The 19,621-nt window shown below is 43.4% G+C and overlaps 1 protein-coding gene across 1 annotated transcript in view; it reads left to right on the forward strand.

Annotated features, from left to right (window-relative positions):
* The first annotated feature begins 793 nt into the window (after window positions 1-793).
* LOC124555806 (ecdysone 20-monooxygenase) overlaps window positions 794-19,621 on the forward strand; it is a 173,972-nt gene continuing 155,144 nt past the window's right edge. Inside the window, exon 1 of the mRNA XM_047129867.1 lies at window positions 794-833. The gene's annotated coding sequence lies outside the window, so the exon portion shown is untranslated. The remainder of the gene's footprint in view (window positions 834-19,621) is intronic.

The raw sequence follows: 19,621 nt of genomic DNA on the forward strand, positions 1-19,621 counted from the left end.
CTCTACTTCGACCATCATCCGTTATTTTGCTGCCCAAATGGCAAAACTCCATTACTACTTTAAGTGTCTCATTTCCTAATCTAGTTCCCTCAGCATCACCCGACTTAATTCGGCTACATTCCATTACCCTCGTTTTGCTTTTGTTGGTGTACATCTTATATCCTCCTTGAAGACACTGTCCATTCCGTTCAACTGCTCTTCCAAGTCCTTTGCTGTCTCTGACAGAATTACAATGTCATCGGCGAACCTCAAAGTTTTTATTTCTTCTCCATGGATTTTAATACGTACTCCGAACTTTTCTTTTGTTTCCTTTACTGCTTGCTCAATATACAGATGTTACGACGATTTTATTTCGTATATTTCAGTAATTGTCACCCTGTACATCCCATAGATGATCGATCTCTGCACCTGCCGGACACGTAGTTTCTTTCACCCTCCTGATGCACGTTGTGAGTCATTAGAAGCTAATATTTTTCCTGTCATCATTTTTAACACAACCCTTTGGAATGAGCTTTACTTATGACTGAACTTGCTACCTCGCACTTAAGGGGTTCCTCGTAAGAAACCGTCACGGTTACTTCTTCGAGAAGCGCCATAATTTTTTATTAGCTGTGTACAGGTGTGAACTGCCAGAGAACGTCCCATGCACGTTGGGGACATGGAGAGCGTGTGGGCAGAGGAGGAAGAGTTATGGGAGTGTGGACGCAGCGTCGGCCAATGGGGCGGCGAGGCGCGCCGAGGCGGCGGCTGGAGGCGGCGCGGCGCGCAGCGAGCCTCAGTGTGCGGCCAACAGCGCACGTGCTAGCAGCATCTTGCATCTGCCACGGCCGCAGGTAAGCATTTGCCGCTTCGCGACAGCACTTCCCCGGCGCCGGGCTCAGGGGAAGCGGTGACGGGGGCAAAAACTGACCACGTCAGCAGCGTACGTAGCGCCGGCTTACGCGAAATTTTGTGCTACGCTCCGTACTTAATTTTTCACTCCTTTCGTTTCTTCCTCGGTGCTCGGTTTTATATGAGAGCAACAGCTCTCGGTAATTTGTCTTTGGTGCTCGGAGGAAGAACTGATCACAGGTTAGTTTCCACTTCCTGCACCGCGTTTTCTCTTATTTCGCTGCGGTGGAACACGATCGCGGTCGCTCGTCTCGCCGAGCGGCTGCTCTCTGCCTTTGTTGCGTGCGCGGAAAACGTTCGTGTATTGCCCTTGAGACGGTCTTCTCCTTTGTCATACCACAGCAGCTGTCACTGGTGGTAGTAATCGATTGGCCGTAGGTGTTTTGTTGTGTTCCGAGGAAGAAGTGATCGGAAGTTATATAATGTTATGTTACGTTTAGTGAATCTGCAGTGGTCCTGCACTGCATGACTTGTTGACAGGAAGCGTCAGTCAATGTACAATCCGGAGGAAACGTCACCGTATCAGTTTGCTACTTTTTGTAATGCTGCAGTACTACATTCGGCAAACTTTTGAAGCTTTTTCTCTTCCAGACCTGTTCTAGATACTAATTTTACACATTTAAATCACGCAAATACTTTCCTACATTTCATGAATTTTTGGAGTGTAACATGTGAGAGGGCTGTGAAATATAACGGAATATCAAAATCTCCATAGGGAACTTGTGTAAACGAGTATCACTAATTCTTCGGTTTTCTTCATTTGAGTTTTGCCTCACTCGTTTTGAATTGACCCAGAATGTGAGGGAGCGCGTTTTATTAAAACTGTAAAAGAGTAATAGTCTTTTGAGGATCGCTGTGTCTGGTTACTTCTGCGAATTTCCTAATCATAGATAATCAACAGGCTTATTATACGACAGGGCTGTCTGTATTACCGATGTGAAGTAGAGATCTGCTGTTCGAGGATTTCTGTGCTGACCGGCCTAGGAAACATACCTGGCTGTTTCACGGAGGGAGCTAAAACGTACAATTTTTCGCCAGTGTATTGTAACATGCCACTGCTTCTGAACACTCGAGTTGCGACTGTAAGCATATGGGAGCACTGTTAACGCGTTACGAACACTGCAAACGTTACTTCGGAAGAGTTCGAGAAACTGAACAATGCACTCACCTTGCGGTTTGCATTGTCATATTTGTTGTCTATGTTCTCCACCCCTTTTGAGACTCAACCGTTTCGTCAATGTCGAGCTAGGTACCTGGCTATAACTAACCTGTAGCTCTCGAGGGAACATCTCTAGCTTCCACTTTAAACCATTCAGCGATACACATGGAATCATAGTTCGTGGGGAGGGAATCTGTACGCAGTCGGTGCGCCCAACACGAACTCGGCCGTTTCTCATTATGGCAATTACATGAAGTGCTTATCTTCACCTATGCAGTTTTTTACGGTTTATATCGTCCACCGTCAGGAATTCTGTACTTCATCTTCAAACATCTTCTCGCAACAGCGGACTTGTACTTGTGAGAATATTAGTCAATAAATGCGTGCTATGCAGTCCCAACCAAATTATTCCTATCAATATGTGCGTTATTCGTGAGACTGTCTACGCTCGTTGTGACGTGCAAAAGGGTCATGGTGGCTCAATTTTTCACCTAGTGCTTCATATTTAAAGGGGGAGACTATAGAAACTGTCAAATATTCTTCCCTCGAATGTTCTTTTGTGTGGTACACATATTCTGCCCCGCCTCTAATGACCTCACTCTCAACAAGACGTTCCATACTAAGCAAACAATTACGACTCGTATAAAAGAAAATAAAAACGAGCTACGGCCTTGTGAAATATCGCGTAATAAAGCAACGGCAGGCGCTGAATATTCACGTTGCAGGCTTAGCGATTCCGTTTGCGGTGCTAAGTTGGTGAGATTAGAGCTGTAGGCGTTCTGTCAGCGGTAATGCGTGGTTTCCCAGAAAGACAGCGAGCCGGAGCGCGATAGGACTCCGCCTCACACCAAGTGGACTGAGGGTGCACAGCGATTGCATTACTCAGTAATCTGCCCCTGTTTCACACCTCTGTCTTCTTCTCGGGGACTATAGAACTTCTCGGCTACTTCGGTGTCTAATTCTCGTATGGGCTGTCGATGAACACGGTTGCTAAGTAATTCACCAGTACTAACAAAATGCTTTTTTACTGTGGCAAGAGGAAGTAATCGACTCAGTATGTGTCACTGACTTGACTAATAGTCATTGACGTCTAGTGTAACTTTGAAAATGACGAGACTTCTTACGCCTTCACACGGTACTCGTATTTCACAAAAGCGTATTTTTATATTGAATGTAAAAGTTACATCTGTTTTTGTGCCCATAAATATATGGAAGAAAATTTTCAACTAGTCTTCTGGAATTTTTGTGGCATTCGAGTATTTCTTTTTAAATACCAATATCAAACCACGTCCATTAATGAATGGATTTTGCACAATCGTATGAAACTTGCATTTCGCTGAAGAGCACACAAGGTGCGCTCTTAATGTATGCCTTGCACAATGTCTGCCATATTTTCACTGTAAGTTTTCTAGTGAAACTAAGTTTATCTTCCCAACAACGGTTATAGCCAAGTTTTCTTTGTTCATTGAACTCGCTACGCACTCTTAAAAGGCTTTAAAATAAAGAGATCTACATAAAAATGTCTGTAGTAATCGATTGGCCCTTGGTGCGTTATTGTGTTTCAAGGATGAAGTGATCAGAAGTTACGTAACGTTTTATTATGTGTAGTGAATCTCCCGTGGTCCTGCACTGCGAGAGATGATGACAGAAAACGTATAGTACGAAAGGCACGTCACCAAATCATTTGATGATGTTCTGTGATATCGCACTATTGTCTCTGGCTGACTGTTCAAATTTTATCTCAACAGAGCCTGTTCTAGACCCGTATCTTACACATTTATATTATGCAAATACTTCGCTACTGTTCTTGAAGAATTTTTCTATTGAAACACGCGAGAGGGCTGTGAAGTATGACGGAATATCAAAATCTCCACAGGGTACTTTTCTAAACGAATATCACTGATTGCTGAGTTTTATTAATTTGGGTTCTGCCTTATTTGTGTTGAATTGATCCAGAATATGAGGAAGCGCGTTTTGTACAAATCAGAAAAGCAATCGAGGATAGCTACTCCTGGTTTTTTTCTGTGAATTTCCTAATTATGGATAATCAACAGGTGTATGTTACGACAGAGCTGTCGATTTTACCGATGTGAAGCAGAGATCTGACGTTCGAGGAGTTCTATGCTGATCGGTCCAGGAAACATACTCAGTTGTTTCATGCTGGGAACTAAAACGTAGAATTTGTCGCCGTTGTATTGTGACATGTCACTGCTTTTAAGCACTTGAATTGCAACTGTAAGCATTTGGGATCACTGTTCACATACTACGAACACTACTAATATTACTACGGAAGAGTTCGAGAAAGTGAACAATGCACTCACCTTGCTATGCATACTTAATAAATCTAAAAATAAACAGATCTACCTTAAAATATCTCACAATTTTTTGAATTGTGCTCTAGAACACACAGATCACACGAACGAAATTCACACTCTGTTTCACTTGGTTCGCACGTCAGTGTGCACAATAAAAACACTTGGCTACAGATTTCTCTTTACTTTTGTCACTTTGGAAAATCATAATACATTTTAAGCGAAAGCGCCTCAAAGCTTATTCATTCATCGAAACATCTCAAAAATAACGGTAATTAACCTTCGTGGTCAATGTAGCAAACTACAGAATAGCCATTTTATATTTCCTGTTATGTACACTTTTGTACACTCCTACGCTACTTGGTTTAATACGCAAGCTAACGAGAAATCTGGTCTCCAGCTTACGTTGCTGAAGAGTGAATAGCTCCATTTAAATTACTTTTAGACGTATTAAGATCTTGAGACTTCTGAGCTTATTGAAATATGGTGATTTAATAAAGCAGGTCGAAATTCTCTTCGGGAAGAGGATTGAGATTTCTGAATGTAACCCTCTAAGTCTCCTCAGTCATTTCTTAAAATTAATACTGGAAAACACGTTTCCTGATACACGGGCTGGTCTTCCTCGTGGTGCCCAAGGTCTCTTAATTATAGTGCGAGCTCCATAGGCCTTCCTTTTACGTCAGACAATTATTAACAAAGAATGTCGTAACTGTTACCACTAAGCGTGATATTTACGTCAGCACCTGAAGACTGTAGCATCCTATAACCTATAAAGATATTACCAGCCAGCAATTGAGACAACGCTTCTCTCTCCGTTCCTTTCTGATTGTGCAGTAAAGAGCGTTGAAGATGGTGTGTGTGTGTGTGTGTGTGTGTGTGTGTGTGTGTGTGTGTGTGTGTGTTTGTTTGTTTGGAGAACTCTATACCAGGGTCTGCCCGAACAACCTAGAAATCCTTGTTCCAGTAATACATTCGTGCTGTTCCGCTACACCGCAATTTTTATCTGTCTCAACTCCTCAACTCGGCGCATATCCTACTTCAAGGTGAGAGCTTCGTTCTGACAAATGGTTTACTGTTTACTCTTCTGGCTTACAAAATATGCCCTCGTCTTCCACTGAAGTAGGATCAGTTATTCGCTAACATTCTGTTGACAATGAGATCATCCTTATCTAAAGGAAACAGTAGACGAAGGAGATCCACTAGATGCAATCTTAGTAGATTTCTGAAGGGCGTTCAGCATTGTACCGCACTGTCGACTGATAATGAGGTTAAGATCATAGTGAGGATTTTCTCATATGTGTCGTTGGATCGAAAAAAGTTTGAATTATAGACAAAAATTTACCAACGGGTGTGCCCCAGGAAACTGTGGTAAGACCATTAACACTCTCAGTTTAAATAAAAGTTTCTTGCAAATTGGATCAACAGCTCTCAAAATTGTTTATTGCCGTGACTGTTGCTTACAGGAAAATAGGATCGCTCTATAAGTGCAAGAAAACGCAAAAGGCTTAGAAAATATTTTAATTTAGTATGTTGAATAAGGACTAGCCTTAAATGTATGTAACGACCATAAATGAAAGAAATAATCCTGTATTAATCGATTTAGCCGGCCGCGGTGGCCGAGCGGTTCTAGGCTCTTCAGTCCGGAATCACGCGGCTGCTACGGTCGCAAGTTCGAATCCTGCTTCGGGCATGGATGTGTGTGACGTCCTTAGGTTAGTTAGGTTTAAGTAGTTCTAAGTCTAGGGGACTGATGACCTCAGATGTTAAGTCCCATAGTGCTTAGAGCCATTTGAACATTTTTTGTATTAATTGATTTAAAGGTTCTTGAAATTGTCACCGTGTTTAAATATCTAGTAAAAATACTACGTATCAGTTGAAATCAACACGCGAAACCAGTAATTAGGAAGGTGAAACGTTGGGAAGACCTGGGAAGTGTAGTCTCTGAAGCAAACAGGATGCAAGACTCAATGACCATCTAATATCTAATCTAGGGTAGTACACCACCGTTCAAAGTTTGAATGGAAATCGCTTAAATAAGGACGATGCTGTTCTCACATTACTCTGCTGGATTAAATTAAATAATCTACATTCAAGGCAGGCTATGTCTCCATCTCATACCTCGAGTACGTACCGTGAGAATAAGATACGAACAGTTGTGTTTTTCTCGCTCCATTTCCGAATGGATTAGAAGAGATAGTGGGTTAGTATTGGTATGAGGTACCCTCTGCCATACACTTTATAGTAGCTTACGCAATATACATGCAGAATGGCGCAGTTGTGGCGCAACAACGGGAGAGTACTGAAAAATATCTATAATCGAGCTTAATACTTGTCAGCACTGGTCTGAAATCTGCACAGTTTGCGGTTATGGATCAGCAAGCAAGAATTTGTCTGCTCTCGCTCCTCGACCCTTACCCCTGCTCTTGCCTCCTCCTCTTACTCCCATCACTCCCATACCCATCCCCCCGCCCCGCCGCTCCATTTTCTCACTCTCTCTCTCTCTTACGCACTCACTTCAGCTATCCATCGAATTCGCGTGTTTATTTACTTTTGCACGATTCTTTCGATATTTTCCTTTGCTCTATTCTCGCTTTTGCTGCAGATGACACTAGTGATATGAGTCTGTCGATGTTACAGCGGACGCGATATGCTCGCGAAGGTACTTAGCGCTAACTTCCTTCATTAAGGGACTCAGTCGGGACTTGAAGGATACAGAAATAGAACAAAGCTTCATTATAGGATTACCACGACCTTCATCCTTCGCAGACCTTAGTGGTATCTAAGTTTCAACCCCTGCAATTATTTGGATTAATTATACTGTTAAACTGGTATATAATTGGAGGGATGAAACGAAAGACCACAGCATTAACGTTCTGCTTTAGGAAGGAGTCTTTGCGTTGTCAGACTGCGTTGTCATAACTCTTCCCTGTGCAGAAGCGATTAGTTGTACAGATATTTTTCGCGAACACACTATCATTGCATTCATTGAGATGGAGATGTTATAAAAAGCGAAACCTAAGACATCGGTGAAATAGTAACATGAGTTTGAGCCGTCTTTAGAGTTCAAACAAAATGAGGTGATGTAGTAGCGGTTAAGGCAATAGACTCGCATTCCGCATTTGAGACTTCCACATCCCCGTCTGATGATCGTAAATTAGGTTTTCTGTTGTTTCTTCGTCACTTCAGAGCAATGCCGGAATGATTCTTTCTAAGCGATCGCCATCTTTGTGCGTGCGAGCTGGTGTTTCATTTCGAGCAGTGTTGAGAAGACGTTAAATTTTATCCCTCCTTTTAATATTGAGGTAGAGGAATTTCGTAGCTATGAGTGCGTGAGCAACTAATGATGGTATTTGCTTCAGTTTCATGACCAAATTTTTCGTCTTAAGTAACATGTACTCAGGTAGCAAACCGTCCAAAACCAGAAGGTAGTTCAGATCGAGCTTTGGTACTCGAGTGATCGACCTTTCGGATTTTGAATAGATTTTCCTAAGACTCACAAATTTCTCTCAAGCCAGTTTCTTATTTGTCGAATGTTAAAATGTCCTTTTTTTCAATGAGACCTTGTTTGTGTGGAACGTTAAGACACAGCATCTCTAATGAAACAGGGTCGTCTGTTTGAACATCCATCCCACGACGACGGGTTGAGCACCACAACGCCCTGTAGGAGTTGGTATGTCGTCTCTTTCCTCAGACTAGGCGTTGACTTACAGTTTAACGTCATATACACTATTGAAACGATTACGAATTTTTCACATACACGACAGTTATCAAAACTGAAGGTCAAGCAAATTTTCAAAATGAATTCTACTGACAACCGAGGTTACAGACTCAGGACATTGAATTTATTTCCCGAATAAAACGTGATGATCGTTCAATTCAGGCCGATATTTATATCGTAAGTGAGAATCGTTTTACGGACATTAAACCGTGGTCAGCGACATGTTCCTGTGTCTTACGTTTCGTCCCTTTTCACGGGAGATATCTTCAGAGGTCATAAAAATGTAGTTGGTTAATTTTTAAAGGTAAACTAACTTTTAGCCTCTAAAGGGGTCTGAAACTGAATTGTTTAATCGCCCAAATTTTCAGTCTTCAAGACTCAAAGTTTCAGTTTCACTACTGAAATCTGTCTCGAGTACGACTGTTTGTCGATCTCTGTAGTGCTCAATTTTCGAAGAACGGTGGCAGCCGAGAAAGGCTTCAGTAATGGGAATAAACGTTGAATCCTAGAAACGAGGGTAAAATGACAGAGCCAGACAAATCAGAATATTTTATTTGGTTAAATAATGGCTGTAAATTTTGGGGATTTGTTCCACAGCTTCGACAATGATTCAGTAGAAGCTGCCTTCCCGAACCTGAATTGCATAATCAGACAGAAGCAAAGACGCTTTATAGCACTGATGAGGCATCAAAGACATAGGTGAGGAGTGTCTGCATTGATGCTACCCGATGAGGCAGAAGGACGTCTGGTCTCAAAGGGCGCGCGGCTGTGCCTCGGAGATAGCTGCCACCTTATCTGTCGACAGCCCGACCGCCTCACAGCTGACACTGCATGTCCTTGCGCCTCGGCCCACTGATATTCCTACCGCCCCCCCAATGCACCAGGCTGGACCAGCTCAAAATTTCTCTGATTACTCCGGTATGTGCCGCTCCTAGCCCCCCACCCCATTCACGTAACACGTAAACATGACGTTATTAAGAACGTAATACAAATTTAACTGCGATCCTCCCGTACCAGCACACGGAGCTAGAACCCGGGGTAACGTAACACTTCTACTTGCTAGAGCTGACAGTAAAAAAATTGAAACACAAGGAAAATGCAAACCGGTCATTCAATGAACTGTCTTCAAAAGAAGGTTGGCGCGAGACGATGTACACCAACGAAGAGAAGGTAGAAATGCTAATCGTCTAGGAAATGCGAGTTAGTAGAACAATAATTGTAATAATGAGTGATGTAGCTAAGTCTTTCAAGATTTTAATAAGTAACCACACTGATCAGCCAGAACATTATGACCATTGTCACCGCAAGGTTGGATGCCACCTGCTGACGTTGCGGGCACGTGACACGCTATAAAAAGTATGTTAGTGTAGGAGAGACGGATGGGCGATCACCCTAGCGAAGAAATGGGCAGCAAATAGGGAAATCCACTGAGATAAGAGACTTTGTCAAAGGATAGATTATTATTACGCAAAGCCTGTGAATGAGTATCTCAAAAACGGCGAAGCTAGTCGGATGTTCACGTGCTACTGTCGTGAGCATCTACGGAAAGAGCTAGGACAGTGAAACTACCACTAGGCGCTAAATGGTTGAACGTCCACGGCTCTTCACAGAACTAGAGGTCCAAAGGCTTGTCTGCTCTGTAAGTAGGATTGATGATGATATGTGATATCTCTGCCGAAAGTGCACAATACTGGCGTACGCACCAGCGTTTCGGAGCACACCGTTCGTCGTACATTGTTGAACATGGAGCTCCGAAGCAGACCACCCCTATGTGTTCACATGTTGACCCAACGACATCGCCAATTACGATTTCACTGGACACGGGACTATCGGGATTCGACCGTCAATCAACGGAAGCGTGTCCGCTCTTCGGATGTGTCACATTTTTGTTACACTAAGTCGATGTTCGTCTCCACAAACGCCGTTATCCAGGCGAATGGCGGCTCGAAACGTGCAGTGCGCTTCCGACGCAGGCTGGTGGGAGCAGTATTATGCCATGGGAGACATTCTCCTGAGTTTTCATGGGACCTGTGGTAGTAATCGAAGACACGCTGACAGCTGCGAACCACCTCCCTCCCTTTATACTTGATATCTTCCCCTTCGGCGATGTTATCTTTCAGCAGTATAATTGTCCGTGTCTCGGGGCTAGGACCGTGCCACAGTGGTTTGAGGAGCATTATAGCGAACTCACGTTGATGTCAAAATTCGCCTGATATAAATCCAATAGAACCCATATGGGTCGCTATTGGGCGCCATCACCGTGTACGTAAATCAGAGGCCCGTTATTTACGCGAATTACATGACCCGTGCGTAGACATCTAATGCCACATACCTTCACAAACCTACCAACAAGCTGTCGGATCCGTGATACGCAAAATCAGTGATGTATTTCGTTCCAAAGACGGAGAAACAAGCTACTAAGCAGGTGGTCATAATGTTTAGGCTCATCAGTGTAATTTGTATATGAATAAACTTTGTAGATTCTAATATGCCAGATGTATCTTCGCTTTACCGAACGGGCTAGATTTAAGCTGTGAATAAAGAGTAGAATCTATTTTGCACGCTGGGATACGTCTTGGTTATTCTTAAGACGGTGGTGGAACGTGATAGCTCATAAGCACAGTCTATGCTCTGGCGATGTTCCACACACGAATACATTATCAGATTCGGAGAGATGTTAGTAGATGTAAAGAGCTGTTGCTATTTAAAACTGAAAAAGTAGATTTTTTTAACTGCGGAATTTATACAAATAAGTGATTAAACACTTGGAGAAGCCTTTACTTCCGGAAAACGGATGGAGATACTTCTTCTTTGTGTTGGCGGTCCTGGATTTCAGACAGGTGTGGGCGAGGATTTGGGAGTTGATCGGACAACAGTGTGTAAAACAGCGAATGATGTTATCGATCACATAGTCTTAAAAGCTCACCACTGGATTCGATTCCCGTGTAAAATGCAGGAATTTAATACGGCTAAGCTATAATGGCAAAACATATTTCGACTACCAACTATTCTAGGGGCGGGGCTTTGGATTGCACCCAAAAAGAAATTAGAAAACCAAAATTATATGGTGATAAATACACCAGTCAAAAAGGTTATGCCTGTATTAACGTGCTGGTTGCCGTAGAGGTTGGTTAGAAATTTACTGGCGTAAGTGCAGAACGACCTGGTAGCGTGCATGATGCTACAATATGGAGATGTAGCCCAATTAGAAATATAATTTCAGGCTACATCTGGGATGCTTCCTTACTTGGCGATTCAGGGTATGGAGTATCTCCATGGTTAGTCACTTCGTTTCAGCCAGCAAGAAGTGCTGATCAGGGACGATTCAATTTGGTCCACAGTGAAAAACAACTTGTATCTTGCCCTTGGGTGGTATTTACCCCTATTGACTCTCCCTGCACTTTTTTCACTGAATAGGATAGAGATACCTAGACTTAGCTTCTGCTTACTCACTTCACAAGTAGTCGGAACTAAATCTGAGTCCTAGAGCCTACAAAGTAGACTCTACATTTTATTCGCTTCATTCAATGTTTTCTTATTTGCAATTGGGGTACATGTAGGGGAAGTAACTTACGCCGAGGGACAGCGCATGAACTTCCGGCAGTGGTCCCTCCATGCGATCCTATCGCTCGCAATTTATTTATAAATCTCACAATAGCTAACAGAGACGTCCGTTTCCGGGTGGACAAAACAGCTGTAGTTTCTTTAATAAATCGTCAAACGTACGCTTTTTTAGATTCCGAGTATCAGTCACACCACCCTCCCGTACCGTGGTCGCGCATGATGACAGGTTCAAAACATGGCTCTGAGCACTATGGGACTCAACATCTATGGTCATAAGTCCCCTAGAACTTAGAACTACTTAAACCTAACTAACCTAAGGACATCACACAACACCCAGTCATCACGAGGCAGAGAAAATCCCTGACCCCGCCGGGAATCGAACCCGGGCGCCATGATGACAGGTCAGTTCCCCACCTGGGTCATTTCACAAATGTCGCAGCCTTAAAGGTCACAAGGCTGATAACGCTATTTGTTGTCGATAGTCACTCAGCCGGAAACATTTTCGGTTCCTGTGCTTTGATTCTAGATCAATGACGAAGTTCAGGTCGTCTCTGACACCGGTCCCTTCCGGGAACTTGACCTCTGTGCCGTATTCGTAGCTATATTCGAACCAGACCTGTAGTACGCCACAGATTTCCAGGCTTATATCTGTTTGCGAACAGACGCGATGCCCCGTTGTTGCCGGACGCGGCCCATTCCAGTCTCCTCGCAGACAGCCGTTAGGGAGGTGCTTGATCGACTCCAAGCGGCTGGGATGATTGAACCAGCGCTTTGGGTACGACCCTGGTAATAATCAAGAAACCTAATGGCTCCTTCCGGCTATGTGGAGATTTTAAATTAACAATCGATACATAGGCACAAATAGAAACCTGTCCTATACCACGTCCAGAAGATCTCATAAAACTTGTTGGAGGGGAATATTTTTCTAAGACCAACCTTGCCGAAGCATATTTGCAAATACCGCTGGATAAAGAGTCGCGTAACATTTTACTTATGAACACTCCCTTCGACTTGTAAAAATACAAGAGCTTGCCTTTTAGGATCTCTTCCTTTCCTATAATCTTCCAGAGGTACCTGAAGCAGTTAACCATGTTCATAATCACTTGCACTAACTACCTATACGAGTGAAGTGACGCCTACGAAACCTCTGCATACTATTTTCTACATTACGTGATGCAGGGCTAAAGTTCGACTTAGACAAATGCCACTTTTTCCGGGAGCAAGTAGGATGCTTCTGGTACTTGCTAAATAAAGAAGGGACCCAGCCCATTGATCTAAATGCAACAGCTTCGAAGCCTACCCGTTCCCTAAATTTACAAGAAATGCAAGCTGTTGTTCGTCGCACAAGCGGCCCATACCATGCACCCACTAAACCAGTTGCGGAAGGAAGTTGTTCAGTTCAAAAATGGTTCAAATGGCTCTAAGTACTATGGGACTTAACATCTGAAGTCATTAGTCCGCTAAACTTAGAACTACTTAAACCTAACTAAGACATTACACACATCCATGCCCAAGGCAGGATTCGAACCTGCCACCGCAGCAGCCGCGTCGTTCCGGACTGAAGCGCCCAGAACCGCTCGGCTACTGCGGCCGGCAAGAAGTTGTTCAGTACAGGTGAACAACTGCCTGTGAGCACTCCTTCATATTGTTAAGTGTATGCTGCATCCGGCACTCTACCGTTTTCCCCATCGCCTCCCTTGGTTCTTGCCACGGATGCAACTCGACGTGACACTGGTGCAGCGCCGGCACACACACACGATGGCGGCTGTGCGTCGGAAAACGCTCACACCCTCACAAGAGAATCACTCACAAATAGAAAAGGAGGCGTCAGCGACTGTATTTGCAATTAAGAAGTTCCATGTTTACCAATTCGAGACTTCATTTTAGTCGAGGGAAAAAGCCGCTGGCAGTGGTAATCGAGCCACGCTTTAGTCTTTCAGAACGAACAGCATAACGCCTCCAACTTTGGGCACTTTTCCAAGTCTTCTACGATTGTACGATGAAGTTCAAGTCAAAAGCGCAACGCGCTAATGCGGACGCTCTATGTTGCCTTCTGCGGATCCAGATCCAGATCAGGAATTTTATGTTCCCACGTAGACACAGAAAGGGGTCTCAAATCGCTGCAGACACCCATAACGACAATATCTTATGAGAAGTCATACACTGTGTGCTCCATGTTCGGCCGACACATCCCCCATAAACCATGGAGCTACATTCCATTGGACTTCTCCAGGCCCATTTCTGGGCACTACGTGGCTATAGTTTGGACGTATACTCTAAATACCCATATGCGATAAGCAGAAGCCACAATAAACGCGCTGTATCATGTTCCAGCTATCTAAGGAGTTCCTCAAACTATAGTGTCAGATAATGGGCCTCAATTCAGGATGATGGCTTTCAATCAGTTCTGCACACACTGTCTGAAAAAACACCGAAACGCATGAACTACATTTCGGGTTGTAGGCGGGGCTGTTACAACCAGCGTCGTCTTACTGCAGCGCCAGCCAACTGGAGCTCGCCGCCGCGCTAAGTTCCACTGCACAGCGACACGGGACTAACGTGATGACCACGCCTATTCATCGCCGATTTCGGCCAAATGTCTGGTACGTGTAGGAGATCCACATGCCCTGTCTTTTAGAAAAAAAAACAGCGTTTTTGGCGCGGGTTGGGTGCGGCTTGAGCCATTTATGTTAGCGTATATTGAACGCGCTACTTGGAGTACAGAACGGTAATCTGCAGGTTGTGGGTTCGGCTTCTAATGTAGGACTTCTTTTATTTTCAATTTTTCTTTACTTACGCTGGAAATAAACCGAAATAATTCTCAGTTTATTGCATTTATTAAGATTTTCATAAAAGACATAAAAAGGACAGCAAAAGAAATTTGGGGCTGCAAATAAATTTTGACGAACGGATGGTAAGGCTTATACGAGAATTTCGTACATACAATTAGATACTTTTGTTATTTTACCATCGATGATTTATATGTGCTGGGGTGATATTCGCCGTAAAAACAGTGGAAGCCTCATTTTCTCGGCATTTTGTCGCTTTTTTTTTACAATTATATGGTTGTTTTAAGGTTTCTGTAGAAAAACAATACTCTCACTGTGTTGTCACAATATTATCGAAAACCTGGCGTTACTCGGTCTAAAGCTAACAAGTAAACACCCTCCACAGCCGTAGCTATCATTTTATCTGCTCTTGGAACATGTTGTTCGCGTCCAACTGCCGAGGGCTATACGAAGATCAAAATGAAACTAATGGAATATAAAGTAGTCCTGTAAAAATAAGTTACAACCCGTTCTTGGAAAGATATTTACAGAGTCCTCGAGGACGTCATAAGTTCTTTCTTGGAAGTATATTTGCAATTACAAACCTTCTTTTTCCTTTCCTTTTCATGCCTTTTACGAAACTATCAGTAAAGTGAGCATTAATTCGGTTTATTTGCAGTGAAAGTAACGTAAAAACTGCAAACAATAGAACTCCATCATAGTGAATCGAACTCACGACCCTTTGATTATCGTGCTGCATTCTTACTGCAGCGCCAACCACTGCCTGGAAACTGCGCTACCATAAATGGCTTATTTATTTATTTACTTATGCCATTCTGTACTACTGACTACAAACTATTTTGTTGTGACCGGCGCTCAACAGCTCGAAGAAACCATTCCGAGGTATTCGCCGTCAGTCTCTCCTCTATCCTATCCTCTATCATATCATCGTTCTACATTCATCTTAAAACAACAAAATTTTATTCATATTTGAACCTTAAGAGATTGTTATTTAAAAAAGTGTTATTCTTTATAAATGTTGCACATAAAATACAAAACAAAAAACTGCAAAAAAGATGACAAACGAAAATCGTAATATGTACGAACTGTTTTGAAATATCAGATAGTAGGTCTTTAAATTTGCAATAAATAAATAAATAACTCATAAATGGCTTATGCCTAGCCCAACCTGCACCAAAAATGCTATGTTCTCCTAAGCGCATGCATTCGGGAGAACGACGGATCAATCCCGGGTTCGGCCATCCTGATTTAGGTTTTCCGTGATTTCCCTATATCGCTCCAGGCAAATGCCGGGATGGTTCCTTTGAAAGGGCACGGCCGACTTTCTTCCGCATCCTTCCCTAATCCGATGAGACCGATGACCTCGCTGTCTGGTCTCCTTCCCCAAACAACCCAACCCAACCCTCTCCTAAGCGCTTGGGTATCTGGAGGTCCCCCTTCTGTCACTTTCATTCCTGACCATGTCCTACATACACCGTTAAATTGGACGCAATCGGTGATGACAAATAGGCGCTGTCCCCTTGTAAGTGATGTATTCGCTTCACTATTGTCTCGTCGCAGCGTATCATTGGTTCTTGGTCTCCGCTGTCTCAGTTTCTCTCTCTCCGGATTATTCGTTGAACTTTGTTTACCCTTAGTGCCGTCTCCACTTATCCGTTTTCTCGGTGTTCGTCTTTCTGCTCACAACCGACGATCCTCTGTTGATGGTCCCAGACGTTCCCGATATTCGGTCGAATCTCTCTCACAACAGATTCTTTTTCAGGAGAATCAGGGTTCAGATTCCTGCTTAATCGCTATGATTCAGGTTTTCCGAGATTTCTGTAAAGAATATACGACAAATGCTGAGATGTGTATTAAATAAGTCGCCGACTCTAGTGAACTATGCAGTGACGGGACATTAATCTTAAACCTTCCCTTGCTCCCATTCCGTTGTACCGAAAACGTTGACGCTGGTAAGTCGTAGGACTGTTTACTTTTCCCAGAGTATATCGGCAGACTGAAACTTGGGATCAGGTCTTGAAGTATGTCTGGCTTACTCAGCAGATTAAGCTATTAGCCACGAAAGTCATTGGTTTAGTTTCGAATCCTTGTCTGCAATACGGATGTGATTTGTCAGGAAGCTGTTAAATGTTTGGTTGCCTGGTCTTTCTCTGTTGTGACACTTTGAAGCTCCTGAGCTGTCCTTTTCCCCCCGTTGATGACATTAGAGTGGCAGCACAGCTTAGTTTTGACAAAGATGGGTGCTACGTCCTCGTGTGCTTTAGTTATGAGTCCCAGCATGTGGGGAACCTAGTACAGTTCACCTCCGAGCTTTGTAATCTTCTCATAAGCAAAGCATGCAACAACTCATGCTAACTTGACCACGAACTGACAGTTTCCTGAGTCTCATACACTCGTTTTGGAAATGTGTTATGAGAAATATTTTAAATAGAATTGTGTAAAGAACTTTCTATGCCTGTAGATTGTGGAAATTTCCCTGGGTCATACAGTTTTAAGATGTTGTATCTTATTATTTCACATTATACTCTGTATGAGTTATCTGCTATAATTCTTGGGGTGATAGAAGAATTTACCAGTAAAACACCTACCTATATTTCATAAAACTTAGCGATTTTCATTTTTTTCTTCACTCTTGTTTCTTTTCTCTCTTGCTTCTTGTTCAACACATCCTGCCTTATTGGTGAGACGTTTCTTCCTAGAACAATGCGACGAACATGTTTCGTGCCTAAATGTCTTCTGGGAGACCCAACATTCGTACCCACTTGCAGTTCTCAGGTTTTTCTTTAACCACTTCACATTCTTGCTAGTCTGCTAGTCTCGCAGTGAAATACATTTTCGAACTGTTCAGAAATATCTCACGTCCAAAGAGTACAACCGCTTCGTATCTGATGCTCTTACGGCCTGGAGAGCGTTGATTGGCTCAAATGGCTCTGAGCACTATGCGACTCAGCTTCTGAGGTCATCGGTCGCCTAGAACTTAGAACAAATTAAACCTAACTAACCGAAGGACATCACACACATCCATGCCCGAGGCAGGATTCGAACCTGCGACCGTAGCGGTCACGCGGTTCCAGACTGAAGCGCCTTTAACCGCACGGCCACACTGGCCGGCGAGCGTTGATTGATCAAAGTGTAAACTTGACGGCTCTTTACGAATTACATACAGAACACCGTTGCATATAAGTGCAGGGGTTTACCGGAAAGGTTACTCCACCACTTCATCAAGGAGAACTGACAGAGATATTCGTATCATATTTAATGCTCTAGACAAATATTTCACGTTCAAAAAAGTGATGGAGCCAGATAGTATTACCACTGTTGCCATTCTAAATTTAATGAACCGAAGTTTCACTGAGGCATTCCAGATTAACAGAAATGTCTGTAGTAAGGGCATGGTGTTCGCTGCGCCCGCATCTCGTGGTCGTGCGGTAGCGTTCTCGCTTCCCACGCCCGGGTTCCCTGGTTCGATTCCCGGCGGGGTCAGGGATTTTCTCTGCCTCGTGATGGCTGGGTGTTGTGTGCTGTCCTTAGTTTAGTTAGGTTTAAGTAGTTCTAAGTTCTAGGGGACTGATGACCATAGATGTTAAGTCCCATAGTGCTCAGAGCCATTTGAACCATTTTGTTTTCGCTGTCTTCCTCCAATTTAAGCTAGTGAACCGTTCGGAGTGACCTAGTTATCGACGAGGCGTTAAACTATACACAGAAAGAGGGAATCAGGTGAGGGAGCGTACTCTTTACGCTTAAATACAGGGTGTTACAAAAAGGTACGGCCAAACTTTCAGGATACATTTCTCACACACAAATAAAGAAAAGATGTTATGTGGACATGTGTCCGGAAACGCTTAATTTCCATGTTAGAGCTCATTTTAGTTTCGTCAGTATGTACTGTACTTCCTCGATTCACCGCCATGATTTCATACGGGATACTCTACCTGTGCTGCTAGAACATGTGCCTTTACAAGTACGACACAACATGTGGTTCATGCACAATGGAGCTCCTGCACATTTCAGTCGAAGTGTTCGTACGCTTCTCAACAACAGATTCGGTGACCGATGGATTGGTAGAGGCGGACCAATTCCATGGCCTCCACGCTCTCGTGACCTCTACCCTCTTGACTTTCATTTATGGCGGCATTTGAAAGCTCTTGTCTACGCAACCCCGGTACCAAATGTAGAGACTCTTCGTGTTCGTATTGTGGACGGCTGTGATACAATACGCCATTCTCCAGGGCTGCATCAGCGCATCAGGGATTCCATGCGGCGGAAGGTGGATGCATGTATCCTCGCTAACGGAGGACATTTTGAACATTTCCTGTAACAAAGTGTTTGAAGTCACGCTGGTACGTTCTGTTGCTGTGTGTTTCCATTCCATGATTAATGTGATTTGAAGAGAAGTAATAAAATGAGCTCTAACATGGAAAGTAAGCGTTTCCGGACACATGCCCACGTAACATATTTTCTTTCTTTGTGTGTGAGGAATGTTTCTTGAACGTTTGGCCGTACCTTTTTGTAACACCCTGTATAATTAATAATCGTGCGTGGCTGTGAGGCGGAAGATTATTAAATGATACAACAAGTTACGCCCAAAATGGAAAATAAATTAGTTATGAGTCGTAAATAAAAGAACAGCGTTCTTGTCTGATCATCACACCGATGAAAATAAGAATTTAAACATATATAAAGACGACAAATTACAGTCTGAGCCCATCTCCACAAGCATCGAGGATACCTCACACGATTGACATCTCATCTCGACTTCTCATTACACTTACCGATGGAGTGAGTAGAAAGTGATAACTTATTGGTGTGCATCTTCGGTTATAACTATGAAAGAAAGTATTTTTAGGTCACGGAAGATAGTCAGTCACATCAAAGACCTTCGTCGTTTAATTACACGAGCTTGGGAGACACGTCACAGACTAGCGATCGAACATTACAGAGAGAGTGAGAGAGCGACAAATTGATCGGAAGAGGAAGGAATTGGGGGTGAGAGTGGCGACAGTGAAACTGTGCAACTTGGTCCATAAAGCAAATGGCCCGTATCAGCGCCGTTAATAGAAAGCTGCTCGTGCCATGGCTGGACTCATTTTCTCCGATGATTCACTTCGGTGCACTGCTCCGCGATGTAGCTGCTTGCAGTTCACTGCACTGACGTAACTTTCGAAGCGTTGGGCGGCTTACGAGGAAC

The sequence above is a fragment of the Schistocerca americana genome, chromosome X (genome assembly GCF_021461395.2).
Source record: "Schistocerca americana isolate TAMUIC-IGC-003095 chromosome X, iqSchAmer2.1, whole genome shotgun sequence".
Lineage (NCBI taxonomy): Eukaryota > Metazoa > Arthropoda > Insecta > Orthoptera > Acrididae > Schistocerca > Schistocerca americana.